The sequence below is a fragment of the Silene latifolia genome, chromosome Y, assembly GCF_048544455.1.
Source record: "Silene latifolia isolate original U9 population chromosome Y, ASM4854445v1, whole genome shotgun sequence".
In the NCBI taxonomy this organism is placed as follows: Eukaryota; Viridiplantae; Streptophyta; class Magnoliopsida; order Caryophyllales; family Caryophyllaceae; genus Silene; species Silene latifolia.
The window spans coordinates 460,301,607-460,316,880 of NC_133538.1; positions in this window are offsets into that span (position 1 = coordinate 460,301,607).

Here is a 15,274-nt window from a genome sequence, read left to right on the forward strand (position 1 = left end):
GTCAAGCTTGTCAAGTCGAACCCGACATCGAATATCATCAAAATAATGATGATTATTCAAGTCCCGTTCTTCAAATCAACACAAATACAGTCTAAACGACACTTTCAAACCAAAACGGGTTCAAAAACCCACTTTCCAACACGTTGTATACACATTTTTCAAATGGTCAGAATGCGTCTTAAACCGTTGACTGACCTGCGCCTAAACAAGCCATTTCTTTCCTTTTTTCAAAACCAGGGGAGACCCCCTTACACCGCCAACAGGCTCACGCCTCATGTGGTTGCCTGATGCAGGGTCTGTCCTCTTCCAGCATTAGTCTAGGACGATCCCGACTCCGGCCAACCCAGATATAGGACGGATCAGATGACTAATTTGCTCATTCAAAAGTCATATTTGCAAAATGCCTTACTAAGACAAATGGATCACGTTATGCGCCATAAACCTAATACGGTAAATGGATGTTTAATTTCCGTCTTGTATGCAAATCAATCATAAATCCAACTCGACATCTTATACTTGATACTTGGATTAAATCAATTGACTTAGAAAGCTCTCACATGTTAGGTTTAAATTATTGGACGCGTATTCATGCATTTAAACCGTTTTATCAACTTTTGTATTCAACCAACCAAGATCGATCAGTAGAGGCCGCTACCACGGGTGGGATTGGGTGTCTGATTAAAGGGCTTCCTAATTCGTACCTTCACCTCTTACTCTGAAACTTTGGATAGAAGACGACCTTATGCAGGGCGTACGAGAGTCATTCTAGAAATAGGATGCTAAAGAGGGACGATTCCTTATCTTTAGTACCTATGTCAAACACTGCTTTGTGCTTCGTTTGACCAAGGTATAAAATTGATTCGAACGGGTTCCAAGCATCCCACAAATGCTTGGTGGCGACTCCGAACATCTCTAATCGTTTCGAGACCCTTACCGAGACGAAACCGACCGATCTAAAACGATCCGGTCGAAAGCATTTTTACGCCGCCGAGCGTGGCTTTCAAAAGACCGCTGCCATTGTCCACAGATTGGCTGGGCATACGCAGGTGGGCCGTTGTCCACACAATGCTAAAAGAAAATATATTTTAATGCAAGGCTTAAGCAAAAAGACAGATAATAGTGCAATTTCATATAGAAATTAAACGTGATAACAAAAATGCAGTAAAGACAACATGCAGACATAGATATGGATGCATAACCTCCCCAAACCAAACCGTACAATACCCTCATTGTACTTAAAAATAGGGAAAGGAAATGCAAACTAAAAAGGAGAGAGTGGAGATGCGGAAAACTCACAAGAATACGTGAAGTAAGGACCTCCCCAAACCAGCCAGCAACATGGGAGGTCTCTAAATAGCCCCAGAACAGCGTCACAGTAAGCGAATCAAAGCAAGCCAACTAGATCGAGAGAGTGGATTACTCGATCGAGTGAAATGGGTTGTGGAAGTGCTCGATCGAGAAAAGGGAAGTGCTCGATCGAAATGGTCGTGTCTGTGGATGCTCGATCGAAGATGGAAAGCATTCGATCAAGGGAGTAAGTCACTCGATCGGGTAGAAGATTGCTCGATCGAAAACTCCTTATTGCGCAACTCTTAGGCGTCAAGGGAACACCTGAAAAGACGCAAATAGCAACTACAAATACGACCAAAAACTAAGCCTAGATCGTTCAGAGTCTATGGTTGCGAAAACCATTTAATACACACACAAAACTGAAATGTAAAACAGCTAAAAAATTAAACTCCGGGTTGCCTCCCGGGTAGCACTAGTTTCAGACAGGTCCCAGCTCGACCTTCTTTTCTTCATCCAGCTGCTCCAGTTGGTCACAATCAAAGCAACTCAAAGTTCTTAGCATAAGATCATAAATCCGCGCATGTGCTACACAAAACTGTAAATAGCACCATAATATAATAATAATATAGGAAATTGAAATGTGCATCCGTTTAAGCCTAGCGAATTTCTTATGACAGCTCCCAAATTTATCCACAGAATAATTCTGCCCTCCAGTTACGGGCGGAATATAAAAGTTCAAATTAACCGCGAGTGGAAAATAAGAGAGCTCATGAGCATTTGACTCAAAAATAACGCGAGTATAATCCAGATGCACTGACGGGTTTGTATTATGAGGTAAAGGAATCTGGTCTTCTAAAGGAGAAGGTGGGTACTTATCCCAAATGCAAGGGACGGTAGAGTCAATTGGGTCAATTGGGTCCTCAATAATAGGTTCATCCATAATATCGTCATAACTATCCCATTTAACCTCAAGACTGTCAAAACTTTTCTCCTTACTCTCCTTATAGCTAGACTCGTCAGTAGGGAAATTCTCAAAGAGACATTCCCAGTCGTCCTCACTATCTGTGCAAGAATCATAGAGGGGTTCTAAATTATCCTTATAAAAGGGATTATCAACCACGCTAATGGTCTCCTCTATTTCTCCGTCAGTATTTCCTAAAACGGTTTCTAAGGTCTCACCCACCCCCTCATCTGAGTCAACATGAAGAGAGAAATTGGGTTTAAGAGTTTCAGTAGCAAACCATTCAAAAAATTCTAATACCTCTTTTATGGGGATTCCTTCGAAATCCCACTTACCATTAGCCTCGAGGTATGCTCGCGTAGAGGCATTAATTCCCCGGATGATAGACTGGCATATTTGGAGTCCCGAAAGCATTCCTCGTCTTGGTTCGAGCCACTCCTCCCACCTGTCTATATAAGAACCAAAACATTCGTTCTCTCTCCGCGAAAAGTCAAGAATGAGAGACATGAGAATGGTCTCAAGGAACCAAGGTTCCATGAAAAAAGAAATAGACTAAATAAAAACAGATAAAACTACGCTGCCTCCCCGGCAACGGCGCCAAAATTTGATACGCTCGTTATGTACCAAAAATAAATACCTAAGTACTACTAACAGAATCTAGCGGTAAGTAGGGTTGAACTCCACAGGGAGGCAAAAATGAGATTTATCTATTTTAAATTAGTCTAAGAGTAACGGGGGTTTGAGTATGATTTCTAAACTAAGAGAGGTGGCAAAAGAAATTGAGCGATAAAAATAAAGGGATTAACAATAAAGAGAGAGAACTAAGATTGTCGGGTCACCAATGAATGTCAGATAATTGCAGCTAAGGTCACAGATCGGTCACTTGTATCGGTCTAAGGGGCAACAAATATCTCCTTCCTGTCTCAATTCACCCTAAAACACTATTAACTTAGCTTCCGCCCTCACTAAAGCATCCTAATGTTCACTACAGGTCTTACCCATTCCAACCTTCCGGTCTAGGTCAAGGTGTACCGTGATTTATTACCTATTTGCATCGACTCAAATAGACAAGAACAGTTATATGTAGTGATTAACAACAAAGACATGATTTTAGCAACAGATCTGCAACTCTAATTAGTAACTAACATAAACTCATTGAATCCCCTAAATCCTAGCAGGAGAATTAACTAAACATAATAATGGATAAAGGAAAAGAGAAAAAGAGAAAGATGAAGCAAGAACAAACATAATGAAAGATATAAGCAAAAGAGAATTAATATAAAAAAAAAAAAGAGTAGAAAGGTTACAGAAGTTTAGAATCCGGCAAGAGAACAAGGTAGTAGCAGAGATTAACAGTAAAACAGTATGATAAAATGTCTTTTAACCTAATCCTGACTTCCTTTACATAGGGAAGTGATTATTGACATAAAACAAACCTAACATAGAGTAAAAATCCTGAGTATATAAGCTAGTCACTCGATCGAACAACTTTATATCACTCGATCGAACAAATCCAAGATAAAACCTCTCGATCGAGGACTTTAGGTACTCGATCGAACACTTATCAAAAAGGCACATTCGATCGAGTAGAAAAAGGACTCGATCGAACAAGATAGTATTCGATCGAGTACTTTCCAGCGCACAATTCCTGCTTCGCGTACTGAACTTCAAACGGCTTCCATTTCTTCGTTACTTGGGCGAACAGAGTTTTTCCGGTGGCATTGGAAAGCTAAGAGGACAAGATTTCTTTTCCAATTGGAATAACTTAAAAATCCTATGTAGAACTCGAGATATGGCTCTTCAAAGTCGCACTAGTATTTTGAAGTTCTTCCTTTGCTCGCCTAGTTGTCTTACTTCTTTGCGCATCTCAAAATAGTATTCTTCAAGCTCCGACTAAACTCTTATCCTAAATGCATGCATAGGGACATGTTTTAGGCTTGATTATGCTCATCTTGGTTCATACATGCAAGTAATACAAGACAAACCAAAGTAGACGATTCGGGGGACATTTGTAGCAAAACACTAAAAAAAATGCATAAAAATGCGTGCAAATGAAGTACAAAATACCTATATAAAATGCACGCATCAAATTCACACACATATCTCGTCCCTTGTACCAAAAATAAATCAAAAGATCCGCTGGACATAGGGGCTTATCATGCCCATCGATTATTATTATTATTATTATTATTATTATTATTATTATTATTATTATTATTATTATTATTATTATTATTATTATTATTATTATTATTATTATTATTATTATTATTATTATTATTATTATTATTATTATTATATTATTATTATTATTATTATTATTATTATTATTTATTATTATTATTATTATATTTTTTTCTATATATATATATATATATCTATATATATATATATATATATATATATATATATATATATATATATATATATATATATATATATATATATATATATATATATATATATATATATATATATATATATATAATCATTAGAATGCTATTACAAGACCCTAACAAAATAACTTTCCTACAAGGGAGACCAAAGTAGTCCCCTCAAGAAAAAACCAAAAGAAAAAACCCGAGTAACTCCTATTTAATCTCTCTTACAAGAAGCCATTCGAACACAAATATAAAAAATAATCCTATAGGAGATCCTGATGGGCTCACTCTTTTGGGCGCGGAAAATACGAGCATTCCGCTCCCTCTAGATATGAAAGATTGAAGCCGCCAAAATGCATTTCTGTTTTCCCCTGACATCATCAGTCCCCTTGTTGTGAGCAATGTACCAATCCAGAACATGATACAAGCCCAAAGAAGGTAGATGTGGGAGCATAGCCCATTATTATTATTATTATTATTATTATTATTATTATTATTATTATTATTATTATTATTATTATTATTATTATTATTATTATTATTATTATTATTTTTTTATTTTTATTTTTTTGCAGAAAGCATGAGGATCTTCTCATTAATTAAATAGTTAGAAGTACAAGACCCCACTACCAATCTACAAGGAAGCCTTGGAAGCCCCCTAGACAACATAAACAAAAGAGCAAGGCTAGGGAAATCCTACTCAGTAAAACCCAAAGTACAATGATACATCCTAAGGTTCACAGGAGAAGTAATCAAATACAGAAGTTCATCCATAGTCCTAGTCCTGTCCTAAAATATGTGTGCATTGCGTTCTTGCCAAATATAGTAGATGAGACAAAGCAGAACACTTCTCCTCCTCTTCTTCATCCCGCTGTGACCTCTATTATGAGCACGGTACCAATCCAGAGTACTAGCCAGTTGAAAAGTATAAGTTGCAAAGGAGTAGACATTCTGAACAATAGACTATAAAGTAGTAGCCCAGGGACATTCAAAAAACAGGTGTGAATCTGTTTCCTCAGCAGCTCCACACAAGAGACATCTGTTAATCCAATGAAAGCCTCTGCAAATAAATCTGTCAATAGTAGGCAGTCGTTGTTGAATAACCAAATGACCAACAAACCCATGATTAGGATAAACAGCTGAATCATACACAGTGAATCTCCAAGACACTCTGGGACAAGGGTTTCTCAACATATCATAAACCTGCCCAGCAGCAAAGGAGTTGGTCATGTCTGCCAGCAAAGACTGAGCTGTCCCTAAACTCACCTGTTGAACAAATTCAGACATGGCAGTCAAGAGGTTATTCCAATACCAAGATGTTGTAGAAGTTCTCACAGCATCCCAGACAGAGACCCCCTTCAGTAAATAAGCCTTAACCCATTTGACCCAAATTGAGTGATGTTGTGTTTTAAGTTTCCAGATCCACTTAAGAGACTGAGCTTTATTCCAGCTCAGTATCTCTTTAATATCAAAGCCTCCCTCAGTCATTGGCTTACATAAAGCAGTCCATTTCTGACTAAGCAACTTCCTGCCATCATGTTCTATTTGGCATTAACAATTTTTGGGGTGCTTGTGTGATTTTGCCAAAAAAAAAGGTGGTAAAAAAAATGGTGATAGTCTTGTAAACAACAGCGCAACAAGAAATAGGACGAAAATCAGTAACATTGTGAGGAATAGAGCATTTAGGGATTAAGGTAATAAGAGTGTTGTTTACAGCTTTGACTAGTTTACCTTTCTGGAAGAAGTCCCCCACAGCAGCACAGAAATCCGGCCCCACCACGTTCCAGGAATATTTAAAAAAACCAGAATTGTAACCATCAATACTAGGGCTACTATTCTTATCAATAGAAGCCAAGACACTTCTAATCTCCTCATCCCAAACCACAGCCAGTAACAAAGGAGAAGCAGTGGGGGAGAATAAACCAGACTGGAAAAGAGAGGAAGGAATAGGCTTAACAACAGAATCAGAGCCTAAAAAATCCTTATAGTAGCTAATGAAAGCAGCAGCTACCTCAGAGAACCCAGTACAAAGCTTCCCTGATGTATCATAAATGGAGCCAATAGAGCTTCTCTTTTTCCTCTCAGTCACTCTAGCATAAAAATACTTAGAGTTGGAATCATATAGCATAAGATGATGCATTTTAGCCCTCTGATTCAAAGTAAGGAGTTCAGCCTAGCGAAGCTTAGTATAACTATGGAGTAAATCCTTACTTTGTTGAAGAAGGTTAGGATGCAAAGGAGAAGCCTGCAGCTCCAATTGACATTTGGAAAGCTCGACTTTAGCATTCTTAACTCTAGTAGCAATGTCACTATAATTTCTCTTATGAAGAGCAATAAGATGGCCTTTCAAACTTTTGAGCTTAGAGAAAAACTGACTCATTTTATCTCCATAAACCCTAACCTGCCAGCTGGTCTGAACACAGGTCTGATAAAGAGGAGAAAGACTCTAGCAGTTCAAAAACTTGAATGGTCTATTAAGTGTAGTATGACTAGTGTACAGTCTAAGGATGGCAGGAGAAAGGTCAGAGACCCCTGGGCTGAGAAAGTTAGCAGAGGAAGACATCTTTTGAGACTAGACCCAGTTAACCAGAATATGGTCTAACTTAGCCCATTTTAAAGCAAGGTCTTGGTTATTAGACCAAGTGTACAAGCAGCCAGTGGCAGGATGATCACTAAACTTACAGAAGTCTAAGTGTTAGAACACATTTGGTTGATGATGTCAAGTTTCATTTGTTATTTAATTGTTTGCCTCTTAGTTAAATTGTTTAGCAAAATTGAAGCTATTGATGATCAATCAAAGAGTCCACAAGCTAATCAAAGTAACAAGATGATAAAAGATGAAGGCAAGACAAGAAAGCCCATTGCCTAGAATGAATGTTGTAAATGAGGTAGTTAAACATATCCTCTTTATGCATAAGTGATTGCAAAACCATGCAAGAGTTCCTGTGACTGTTGCACCAGGGTTTCTGGTACTAACGTATGGAGAATTTTCGGAAAAATTCACAAGTGTTTAAAATCTTTCAAAAGGTTTTATTGTTTTCAAAAGGATACCATTTTTTCCAAATCTGAAGAACAATTGAGAACAAAAAGGATTTTCTTCCAAGCTGAATTAAAGATGCCAATCCTATTAATGCAAGTGGATTTTCATGCTAAAAATGGGTCTTTTGCTTTTTCCATTTTGGGCGAAATTGTGAGTTCCCATAAATTTTATGGGAAACACTCTTTGCTTTGGAAAAATGCAGCTGCCTTGAGCCTTGCAACCTGATTGTTCTTTTATAATTTTAAATAAAAATACATACTACAAACCTATGGATATTAGATTAAAGAAGTGTTAAAATCCTTCTCTTACACACTTCCTTTCTCTATAAATAGCCACTTCATTTTTCATTTATTGTAAGACTTTTAGAACACTCGTTGTAAAACATTTGCAAAATCATTTCAGCATTTTAAGCTTTGTTCTTCAAATATTTGCAAAACCGTTTTCTGTTTTCAAAAGTCTTCGCTTGTTTTTCAAAGCTCTAAAATCTCCAAGTATCGGTTAAACTTAATCTGTTGCATAAAGAATATGTTCAATGATTCTCGTGTTTAGGTCTTAATTGTAATCTCCATGTTCTTAAGTGAACCACTGAGATTCTGACTCTGTAAACCGTTGAGATAGGACTTTAAGTCTTGAAGCGGAGTAGCTTTGAGCAAGGGAAAGTCTTGAAGCGGAGTAGCTTCAAGCAATTGCAACCGGAGTAGGTTGGCGAGTTATTTTTTTTGTAAGGGGTTTAGTTAAGTTTGAGTAAATTTCTAAACAAGCAATAAAATAACGGTTGGACGTAGGCTCCGGAGTAGGAGCTGAACCAATTTTTAAAACATCGTCTTGTTTGTTTATTTACTTTTACATTCGTTTATCCTTTGCATTTTTATCTACCTATCTCGTTGCAGTCTTTGTGCAAATGATTCATCATACTGTTGCATAGACCTACTGTACCGTTTGTGAACTTACAATCCATTAAATTTCTCAAACTCGTACCTAATAGATATTACTTGTGTTAGTCATTAACCAAGTAAACGAAAAAATTTTTAAAAGGTACACCTAATTCACCCCCTCCCCCTCTTAGGTGTTTATCGTTCTTAATTCTTCAATTGGTATCAGAGCCTCTTGCTCTTGATATTGGTTAAAACCAAAGAGTTGATCCTATAGTTATGGACGATTCAAAACATACTAAGTTTCCCATCTTTAAGGGGGAAAACTATGCTTGGCGGAAACACCACATGGATCACTATGTCAAAAGTGCGGACTACGAATGTTGGTTGATCATTCAAAAGGGTCCCCTCAAAATTGAGATGACTAATGCCGATGGCACTAAGTCCCTCAAAAGTGAGGACAATTATGTTGAAGCCGATTATAGGAAAGTCAAGAAAAACTCTAAAGCCATGTCCATCCTTCAATATGGCATCGGTGAACAAGAGATAAACCGGATATCCGGATGTGACTCGGCAAAGGAAATTTGGGACACCCTTAATCTTGCTTATGAGGGAACGTCGCAAGTAAAAAAGTACCGTGTTGATCTTCTCATGCAACAATATAAGATGTTCAACATGGGAAGAGATGAGTCAATTAATAGTTTGTCTTCATGCTTCTCTAGTATTGTTAATGACCTCAAGAGTCTAGGTAGAAACTTTGAATCCGAGGATTTAGTCCCTAAAATCCTTCGTAGCCTATCTGAAAAATGGCAACCGAAGTTTACGGCTATTGAGGAAGCTAAAGACCTTTCCTTGCTGTCCCTTGATGAACTTATGGGCTCACTCATGGCTCATGAGTTAACACTCATGAAGCGTTCTAGTGAAAGCTCTAAAGGGAAAGGACTCGCTCTCAATGCTCTCTCAAGTGATGAGGAGGATGAAGATGACGAGTTTGCAATGTTCACTAAAAACATTGTTGGCATGATTAATGGTCGAAACTCACAAAGGTCAAACAACTATACTAGCTGATGGGGCATATTCTGCACCCGCTGACCGAGTCAACATATTGAGCAAGGTCAAAGATATCCACAGCAAGTCAACGACTTAGACAACCCTAACAAGCGCAGACTGTCGGCTGTCTCTTGTGCCTCGGCTAGGACAACTAGCCAGCCGGGGCACATATCCGCGTACTCATATCCAAGACCCCTCGGCATGGAGTCAACAGGGCCCGCCGGCCTGCCATGGGTCCCTCGGCCGAGGGTAGATCAGTCTTTCCACCTGCTAGCCACTTGGCCACTTGGCCACTACGTGACAAAAGGTGAAAGTCTATAAATACTCCTCAACTCTCATTGAGGAAAGGATCCACACTTTAACCTAAACACCTCATGATCTGGTAATATCTTCCTTATCTCTCTACAACATATACTTCGCCAAGTAACACACAACTTATCTCTTTAAGTTCACTGACTTGAGCATCGGAGTGAGTACACTCGGCCAAAGCCGAGCCCTCGCCTTCATTGTTTCAGAGAGGCGAAAGAAGGATTCAACCAAAGACGTCATTCTACAAGCCACGAGTGGTAACAAATAACTGCTTCGGAATTACACCCGGAACAATTGGCGCCGTGTGTGGGGAAGAGATACTAGAAGCTAGTCACATTCATTCCCAAACAAAAAAAAAACACAAAACAAAACCCATTCGCCGAGCTAAGAAGATGTCGAAACAGCCAGAAACGGTGCTTGTGGAAACTGAATTCTGCCAAGATGACACATTCCACAACTCGAAATCGGGCGGTCCCCACCGGCCGTATCAACGATACGACGTGCGGATGCCAATAATACAAGATACACCGCTGCCCGCCGACCAAGTCACTATCATGGGACATGTGGTTGATGCGGCTAAGCTGCTACTCCTGGAACTAATGGGCGGCACGCCGCTCACACCGTCACAACGACAAGAGCGGCGGCACCCCCACGAGGAGACCGGGGTCCCAAAAGTGACTCAGAAACTTGAACGAAGCATTGGAAGAAGGCGACCATGTCAAGATGTCGGGGCCCAAAGTGCAAGTGGTAGACTGAGTCCATCCCGCACCCGCGGGGACAAAGTGTCGCCACGGCAAGACCGACGAGGCCTGCCCCAGAGGAGTGAAAGAAGTCCGACTCACCAGAGTCGGAGAAGAAGTCCGACTCACCAGAGTCGGAGAAGAAGCCCGACTTACCAGAGTCGGAGAAGAAGCCCTCCCCGCCACGGGGAGAGAAGCCGGACTAAGGACGCGAGGAGCCGATCGCCGCGTGTCATTCGACACGTGGTCAGACAGCCCCTCGATGCCTATGTCCTAGAGATCCCGGTGCCGACTAAGCTAAAGTTGCCACCCATATCATACAAAGGAGAAGGCGACCCAACCGACCACGCCGAGGCTTTCGAGTCTTACATGTCGGTATGGGAGCAACCTGATGAGGTTTGGTGCCGAGTCTTCCCAACGACTCTGCATGGGATGGCACAAAGTTGGTACAAGGGGCTACCCGATGGGTCGGTATACTGTTATGCTGACCTAAGGGACACATTTTTGGCCCAGTATTCTTGCAATAAGAGGAGGGCCGTCGAGACATCGGACCTCCTGACTATCAGACAAGAGGGAGGCGAGTCTCTCCGGAGTTATGTGAAGAGGTTCGACGCCAAGGTTCAGCAGATTCGTGAGCTGAACAGCGAACTGGCGGCCTTGGCACTAATGAAAGGCCTCCCGAGAGGAGACTTAAAAAACGAGCTCATCAAGTGCGGCGGCCTGAACCTAGACTCCGCCAGAAAGATGGCCGACCAAGCCATAAAGGTGGAGGACTACCACAAAACCTGGGTAGGCCCCAGCGAGGCCGGGCACTCAGAGAGAAAGAGCCGCCGGTAGGACAACTCGGATGAAGGACGCCGTGACAATAATAGGTCACGGTCTGACAAATCCGCCAGGAATCAGAACTCGGCGGGCGCCGGGGAGTTCAGGGACCGTACTACCAAAAGCGGTTCAATGGTCACACCCCCTTGGTCGTATCTGCTGCCGAGGTCTTTGCCCTGAGCAAGAACGAGGGTCAAAAGTGGGAAAGGCCTCCCAAGGCGGGGGGGACGGTGACACGAGCCAAGATCTTGTGAGTACCACGGCCACACCGCCACTTAATCGACAACTACCGGCATCTCGAAGAATGCCATTGAAGAGCGATCCGGAAGGAGAGCCTCGGCAAGTATGTTCTTTGGAGGCCAAAAGAAGGATACCGGCGGCTCAAATAAAAAGTCCGTCTTTGAACGAATAGGAGTAATCCATGTTGTCATCGGGGCAACGAGAACGGTGGAGTCTGCTCGGGCACAAACGGCACTGAGAACGAACTATTTCGTGGCCATCAACTTTGTGCCCAAAACAGCGATCCCCGCTTCCAACATCCCCGACATAACTATTGGGAAGAAGGACTACGAAGGAGTCATCGCCCCGCACAACGACCCACTAGTAGTCCACTTGGACATATCCAACCACCAGTCAAGAGGTGCCGATTGACACAGCGCCTACACGAACATCATGTTCATGGAGTGCTTTCTCAACCTCGGTCTGAAGGTTGAGGACTTGAGCCCCCGCACCAATCCGTTGTCTGATTTCCGGGGCGGCCTGGTACCCCACAGGGTCAATCAGCCGCGGTGATGTTCGGCGAGGGAATGCGGCTAAGAATGTCCTGTCCGAGTTCGTGGTCATTGACGGCTCGTCCGCCTACAACGTTCTCATAGGCCGAGTCACTCGAGCGAGGCCGATGCGGTAATGTCCATCCGGGCCCGACACGATGTATGTCTCGGACCGGGGGGAAGTGCATAAACTCGTCTCAAAGGACGAAAAAGACGAAGTAGTCAACGTCCAGATATCTGCCATATGGTGCAACATACAATCCCTCAAAGTGGCGAAGAAGTCAGAGAAGGGGAAAAGCCCATCCTTACAACAGGAGGGCGACCTCATGGATGCCACTGTCGGCATGGTCGAAGGAGCGGAGACCGAAGAAGTGGAAATTGACCCGGGCGCACCGTAATCGCTTCGGTGTCAACCTGGAGCCAAAATTCAGGGCCGCTCTCCTAGACCTGCTGAGGAAGAACAAAGACGTCTTCGCTTACTCAGCAGCCGAGATGCCAGGGGTGAGCCGGGAGGTAATTGTTCACAAGCTGAACGTGTTCTCCACCGCTCGCCCTGTCAAGTAGAAGATGAGGAACTCCTCAGCCGAGAAAGATGAGGCCATCAAAGCCGAGGTAGATAAATTACTAGCGGCGGGCTTTATCATGCCTTGTACTTATCCTGAGTGGTTAGCTAATGTTGTAATGGTGAAGAAATCATCGGGGGCGTGGAGGATGTGTGTAGATTTTACCAATCTTAATAAAGCGTGCCCCAAAGATTGTTATCCCTTGCCTCGAATAGATAGCTTAATCGACGCCACGGCAGGCTACACTATGCTGAGCCTGCTGGACGCCTTCTCAGGGTATCATCAGGTATTCATGGCCGAAGAAGACATGCCTAAATGCGCATTCATCACCGGTAACGGCACATACATGTATAAAATGATGCCGTTCGGTTTGAAAAAACGAACGCCGCGCGACTTACACAAGACTGGTGGACAAAGTGTTCCAAAATCAAAAAGGGCGGAACATTGAGGCTTACGTTGACGATGCTATTGTAAAAAGCAAGTCTGACAGCGAGCACTTAGCCGATTTACACGAGACATTTTGTTCACTAAGGAAATACAAGATGAAACTTAACCCAATGAAATGCAACTTCGGTGTCCGGTCAGGTAAGTTCCTCGGCGTGCTTGTCAGCGCCAGGGGAATTGATGCCAATCCAGAGAAAGTCCAAGCAATCCTGGACTGCGGAGCCGAGGAATCGAAAAGAGGTTATGATGTTGGCCACCGGAGAATGGCGGCTCTGGCCCGTTTTATCTCTCGGTCAGCCGACAAGAGCACCCCATTCTTCAAAGTGTTGAAGGGAAATAAGGAATTCAGCTGGGGGGAGGAACAGAGCGCAGCTTTCAAGCAACTGAAAGCTCATCTTCAAACTCTCCCAACCCTGTCCAGGCCGATGCTGGGGGAGACGCTATATCTATACATAGCAGTTACCTCGGCCACGGTCGATCGTGATCATCGAGAAAGAAGACAAACAATAACACCCAATCTACTTTGTCAGCTATACATTGTTGCCCGCCGAAAAGGAATTACCCACGATTGAAAAAAACGCCTTTCTTGTCGTCGTTGCCGCAAGGAAACTGAAGCCTTACTTCGACGCACATCCCGTGACGGTCTTAACCGACCAACCGTTGGAGAAAGCATTGGAAAAATTTGAGCAATCCGGCAGGCTCATCAAATGGGCAGTAGAGCTATCCGACTCCGGCATTCAATACAAGTCGAGGCCCTCAATAAAGGGACAGGCACTTGCAGATTTCCTGGCCGAGTGCACATATCAAGAAGAGCAAAACCCCGGAGTATGGGAAGTATACACCGACGGGTCCTCCACGGCGAACAGCTCGGAGCCGATACTTATCATCAGCCAAACGGGACGAGTTTGAGTACGCCTTGAAATTTACCTTCTCGGCCTCAAACAACGAATCCGAATACGAGGCGGTGATAACTGGGGTCGAGCTAGCTAGAGCCGCCGGGGCGGAGCACATCATTTTGAAAACAGATTCACTTTTAGTGGCTAATCAAATCAGAGGAGAGTACGAGACTCGAGACGACGGGATGGTAAGATACCTGGAAAGGGTAAAAGCTGACACTTCAAAATTGAAATCTTTCCAGATACAATGCATTCCCAGGTCTGAGAACAACCGAGCCGACGCTCTCTCAAAGCTTGCCAGTTCAACCATCAAGAATGTCAGTCGAACCATGCTGGTGGACATCAGGAATGCCAAAAGCATTGCTGAGACCGTCGGCATGGTGGGCGACAAAGAGGCCGAGATGACGTGGATGACTCCGATAATGAAGTACAAACTGATGAATGAATTACCGGAGGACCGCAGCCTCTCACAGAAGATAAAGAGGATCGCAGCAAGGTACTTGGTGTTTGAAGGAGAATTATACAGGAGGTCCGTGACAAGGCCACTCTTGAAATGTGTCGGCCCGGTAAGACGCAGAGCTATCTTGTGACAAATTCACGAAGGCATTTGTGGTCATCACATGGGGGCAAGAACACTAGCCCACAAAGCCCTCCGAGCCGGCTACTTCTGGCCCACCATGCTTAAGGATTCCAGAACCAAAACCAAAAAGTGCAACAACTGTCAAATGCATGCTCCGGTGATACATGCACCCTCCCGAGACCTGCAGCCGGTACTTAGTCCCCTTCCTTTTGCACAGTGGGGGATGGATCTACTAGGGCCATTTCCAACGGCATCCGGAGGAAGAAAGTACCTGATCGTCGCCGTTGACTACTTCACCAAATGGGTTGAAGCTGTAGCGGTACCTGCCAAGACCACGGCGGCCGTAAGAAAGGTAATCTGGGAAAATGTCATAACTCGTTTTGGGTTACCCCAAGTCATGGTATTTGACCACGGCCGAGAGTTTTGGAGTGACACAATAATGAACTGGTTGGAGGAACTTGGTATCAAATTTGCATACTCCTCAGTCTGCCACCCACAGAGCAACGGACAGGCGGAGGCAGCCAATAAAACAATCCTCAACGGTTTGAAGAAGACA